Consider the following 5,499-nt stretch of genomic DNA (forward strand, 5'->3'; position numbering starts at 1 on the left):
GACCCACGTCTCCTCTTTGGTCTGTGCCCGACCGGGCTCCATGAGTGAAAGCCCGGCCACCAGGCACTCGCCAACATGCCCTACCTCCAGGCCTGGCTCCAGAGTGGGGTCCCAGTGACCCGCGTCCATGCGTGGGAACTCCAAGTCCATCTGTTGCACTCATCATAGGGGTCTTTGGGCTGTACTTTGTCTGATCCCTCACCTAGGACCTGTTTGCCTTGGGTGACCCTACCAGGGGCATGAAGCCCCTGACAACATTTCTCCTAGGATCATTGGGACACTCAAACCTCTCCACCACGATAAGGTGGCAGCCCAAGGAGAAGGACAAAGGAATATCTATTTTAAAAAAATCCAGGGATGTAGAGACATTGAAGATAAATTTTCTAATCAAAGTAGTAGCTGATGTATAGTTCAGTTACATACGCAGAGAAACTTGACGTAGCTGGGTTCTTTTGAAGCAGGCTGGCAGTTTTATTAACTCAGTGTCTTTCTTTCCATGTGTTGTATTGATTTCAGTGATAGTAGTGGCATAATTTATATGTACAATAACCACTGGTCCATGTAATCATTTATTTTACAACCATGATCTAATAAATCAATGAAAAGAAAGCCTAGTGATGCTGCTGCTGATGCCCTCTGGCTCTGTGAGGATGTTTATTAAGCTGTCAATCATGTTTGTTGTTTATCATTGATCAGATTCATTTACATCACCCTGCTTTTCATTTCTATTTATTCAGTTCAGCAACATGGCTCTGTAATTTACTATCACTACAGCTAGCAGGTTCAGTAAAGTTAAATTTTATGCATACTGTAAGTACCATTTTTTAGTTAGACTGGCAGACATAAAGTATATAACCAACATGTTTAATAAAAAAATCAAAGGAATTAAAAGTTGTAACATGCATGTGATTAAAAATGTTCTTCAGAAAATCTAACTTACTTCATGGAAGATTTTTTTAACAAAACTTCTAAAGCATTTCATTGAAAAGTAAAGTTATAGTGATTGAAGAGTCCCAAAGTGTATGAATGTCACTCCTGCACACATTATTAAATAAGAACGAATTATAAAGAAAATAGGGAGAAATGGTCATAATCGCTAATTTATAATTTTTTAATAATAATTTATAATATAATTAGCTACATTTATTGCTAAATAGTTAGCAATAAATGTAGCTGCCCTACAAACAGAGTAGACCTCACAATTTGTAAATTGTGTCATTTCATTTACAGCATCCTAATAATGTTACAGCTGAATTTAGTGGATGCTTAGGCACCATTATGTTTTTGTAGTGCTTGTTAAATATCTTATGTATGATGTAGTGTGGCTTACATTTCATACAGTGACGCTGCCATTAAAAAAACACAATTTAAAGGGGACATATGCAAACTCCACTTTTTTAGCCATTAAATGCATTTTGTTGTGTACTTGAAGTCTCTAGTAGTGCATAAAATTTACATTTAGCCTCTCCTAATGCTGCTTAGATAGCTTTATATTCCTTTTGGGTCATATTTTTCAACACATTTAGTTTTCTCTTTTTTTATTCCATCCATCCATCCATCCATCCATCCATCCATCCATCCATCCATCCATCCATCCATCCATCCATCCATCCATTTTCTTCGCCTATCCGGGGTCGGGTTGCGGGGGCAGCAGCTTCAGGAGGGAGGCCCAGACCTCCCTCTCCCCAGCCACTTCTTCCAGCTCCTCCGGGGGAACTCCAAGGCGTTCCCAGGCCAGCCAAGAGACATAGTCCTTCCAGCGTGTCCTGGGTCTTCCTCGGGGCCTCCTCCCGGTGGGACGTGCCCGGAATACCTCACCAGGGAGGCGTCCAGGAGGCATCCTTACCAGATGCCCGAGCCACCTCAACTGGCTCCTCTCGACGTGGAGGAGCTGCGGCTCTACTCTGAGTCCCTCCCGGATGACCGAGCTTCTCACCCTATCTCTAAGGGAGAGCCCAGCTGCCCTAAAAATGAAACAGAAAACAAAATTAAACATAAGCAATGAAAATTAAGCTAAAGAAAATGTATGCAGTACATTAAGATCAGAGAACAATCGAACAAAATCTTAATGCAAATACAAAATCCAAGCTCCTTGGGGGTGGAACCTGGGGTGGCCGATCGTGCTGTGGGTGGCACTTGCTGCCACACATCTGGCTCCGCCCCTGCTTAAATACAAACATTTTGGATTTCTGTTACATTTAGATTTACACATTTAACTTTAGAATTTAATATTTACAGTTTAAACTGAACATTGGCGAAATGTAAGAACAGCGGGCTATAATATAATATGTTTGATGACTTGTTTTAACACTCAGGAAGTGAGCCAAATAATAAAAATGTATTTGTGACTTTTTGGACATTTTATTTTACATTTGGTGCCCCGCAGGAAAGACCCCGGGTTTGATCTGGGACTCAAACCCAGGACTGCAAATTAAACATGTGACTTGTTTTGAGTTGTTCAGGCGCAGTGAGTTGACTTTTCCACAGAACCCCAAACATCCGAACCGTGCCCAGATTAGACTTCAGTGTAACTGAAACATTCAAAGCAGTTTATCTTTGCCTGGTCGTGCCGTGTGATTGGTTACCTGACCGCGTGTGTCCGCCGCGGCACCTGGATGCGTCACGGAGCGCTCGTGAAGACAGAGGGGGCGGGGCTTGAGGAGATGAGAGGAGCAGAGCAGCGGCTGGATGCAGTCAGTCAGTCAGAGTTAAACCACAGAGCTGCGGGCTGCCTTCAACCGGTGTCAAACACAGGCGAACCGTTTGGAGAAAACTTCTCTGGGATTTTTTTTACGTTGTTCTTTGTAGAACGACAAGAAACATTATTATTATTTTTTTAATTGTGGGGAGAAAAGTCAAAGAGAGTCCCGTTCTTGAGGGACGGAATATGATTTGAATGAGAGGAAACAGCGCTGTGCTCCTCTAACAGGTGAGTTCTTGTTTTCTCCTGTTTTCATGCGTAAAAGCGCAGAGATCACATATGACTCTGTCTCGTTCTGTCCTCCTGCTGTAAACCATCTCTGTGTTTTGAAACGTGTTTTCTGGCTCGCCGCACCACTAATGCCACTCACTTCCCGTGTGTTTTCTGAGACCTTTCTCCATGAGTCACTTTCCTTCTGACCTGAACACATTTTCACTCTTTTCCTCTTTCTTTTGTCTTTTCAAAGCCCGGCCATGTGAACCTGCCGTGTTTTTGTTGTTTTTAGTGCAGGTGCACAAATAGGAACCCCTGTTACTCATCATGTAGAACAAAACACTTTACCCTCTCCTTAGTATCAACACATTGACCATTATTACACAGTAAAACCTTAAACTGGTTCATTTTTAAAATGCACGTACCCTTTTATTTTTTTCCACATCCAGTCATCACTTTATTTCTTCCAAGTTCCTCACTGTTTCTCATTTATTTAATGTTTTGACCTTCTTTAGCTGNACGGACCGGTACAGCGCCCGCTTTACAGCAGACGCTGCGCCAATCCGCCTGTCGATCTCCCGCTCCGTTCTTCCCCCATTCGTGATTCTTTTTTTTATTACGTCATATTATTTGTGATGGAACTGCCAAATAAGGTTTGGACTTACCGACTAAAATTTGGTACTTAATTCTCCTCTTGCTCTGGGTCAGACTTGTAACATCTAAGGCTGGCTGGACAAGTCTTTCCTTGTTGACATATTTTAATAATTTGTAAATAAAATATTTCTGTGCTGCTAGATAGTTGTAAACCCCTCTATCAAACTATAATTGATCAATCTGGAAGCTAGAGTGGGGTGGGGTGTAAATCACCTCATTTGGATTTATTGCGGTTCATCGCAGTTGTGCGCAGTTGGAATTTAATGGAGGTACGTGGCTGAGGCCGAACCGAGCCGAACCACATACAAGCGTGCCAGTGGAGATGGGGCTTAACAGCAGACCAGGACCATGATTCCTATGCAAGTGGAATATAACCAGAGAAGACCACAACTGAATGACCTGCAGGATATCACTGCAGTCAAGAGGAAGGGCATGTACCATTCATGAGAGCATTGTTGCAACACCATCAGTGACCCACATGCAAAGGCACACTAAGTGGTGATTGGCTTTTATTCTAATCAGAGAAAGTCATTTAGAAATAAGACAAATTCTTACTCTGTCACAACTACTCAAAATGTTGTCATACTAGTTGACTTCTGTAATCTATTGAGAATCATTACTAGTAAACAGTACTGATAAATGCTCACTAGTTACCCAGTACAACACAGTTTCTATTTTCTTTTTATAGGGATCAGCTAGTAAATAAAAAAGGCATCTAGATAGGACTCTTATGCTACGTTCATGCCGAATGCGTTTTGAGCCGCCAAAAAGTGCAAAACGCCTCAAGTTGGACGCACTATGTTCAGCCCCTTCTCATCAGGGATTCCTGTAAGCAGTTCTCAACGATTCAATGTCAGCAAAAGGGGGTCTTTATTTCCGGCCCCACACTTGCGTACAAGCAAATTTCACATAAACAAACTATTGCTTGTGGAGTGACTGAGCCAAAGCAGAACTTGCAAACTCTTCCCGGAGAGAGGTGCAAGCCTTTTTATACAGGTTGAGCGGGGGTCTTGTAAGTGAGACCATTTCTTTCCTCAAAAAGACTGAGTTTTAATCAAACCTTTGCTTTTCTCAGCTGAAGGACACAACTTGATAATGAAGGAGCTTTAGGTTACTAGGTTAATACTTTGACTGACTAGTACAACTTCTGCTCCACCGAGGTGGCAAAAAAAGAATGTCAAAACTTATGCAAATTAGCAAGGAACTAGTAAAGGGCAGCCTGTGTAGAAAATGGATGAACTTGATAAGATACAGGTTTTGAGTTCTGAGATACAGCCAAACCACAAAAATAATTTAATTTTTTTATTGGAAGAGAAACTGCTGAAGCTTGTCCGGGTCGTCACGAGACTGGGAGCGGGAACTTTCTCTAGGCAGAGGAGAGAAAAGTTAGTGGAAAGAATAAACAGCCACTAACCTCCTGACAGATGACTGAGGCAGGGAGAATATCCAAGCAATTGTGTCAGAGACAGGGCCGGAGTGGGACTCATTTTCAGCCCTGGAGTTTGAGGCCTCAGACGGGCCCACTATAGATCAAGACATATTATTATTAAAGTGGTTTTTATAACCTCTAAATCATTGAAAATAATGCACTATGCTGTAAAGTCTTGTAATTCAGTGTATTTTACAAAAATATTTCCAATTCAGTGCAAGTGGTATTGCTTCACAATGCAGATTTATTTCAACATAAGTGCACATCTCCAAACTTATTCTTTACAACACAATCTTTTCAACAATATCAGAATCTAGGCTATATTTTGTTCAAATGGGTGCAGTGAAATAAAGGAATAAACAAAATATTCAACTAAAAATATAATGTTGGACTTTCTAACAACACTATTATCTCTTTTTCCACTACAAGGAAACAGTTCCATCATAACTTAGATTTTACAAATATGAGAACAAGTTAAATCTCTACACGGTCAGTGTATCTT

The 5,499-nt window shown here is 41.4% G+C and overlaps 1 protein-coding gene across 1 annotated transcript in view; it reads left to right on the forward strand.

Moving 5' to 3' along the window:
- Window positions 1-2,682: 2,682 nt before the first annotated feature.
- LOC106511318 (hepatocyte growth factor receptor) overlaps window positions 2,683-5,499 on the forward strand; it is a gene marked incomplete at its 3' end in the record, with an annotated part of 5,915 nt that continues 3,098 nt past the window's right edge. The window contains 1 exon segment of the mRNA XM_014000069.1: window positions 2,683-2,929.

Source organism: Austrofundulus limnaeus, unplaced genomic scaffold (genome assembly GCF_001266775.1).
Source record: "Austrofundulus limnaeus strain Quisiro unplaced genomic scaffold, Austrofundulus_limnaeus-1.0 Scaffold2674, whole genome shotgun sequence".
Taxonomy (NCBI): domain Eukaryota; kingdom Metazoa; phylum Chordata; class Actinopteri; order Cyprinodontiformes; family Rivulidae; genus Austrofundulus; species Austrofundulus limnaeus.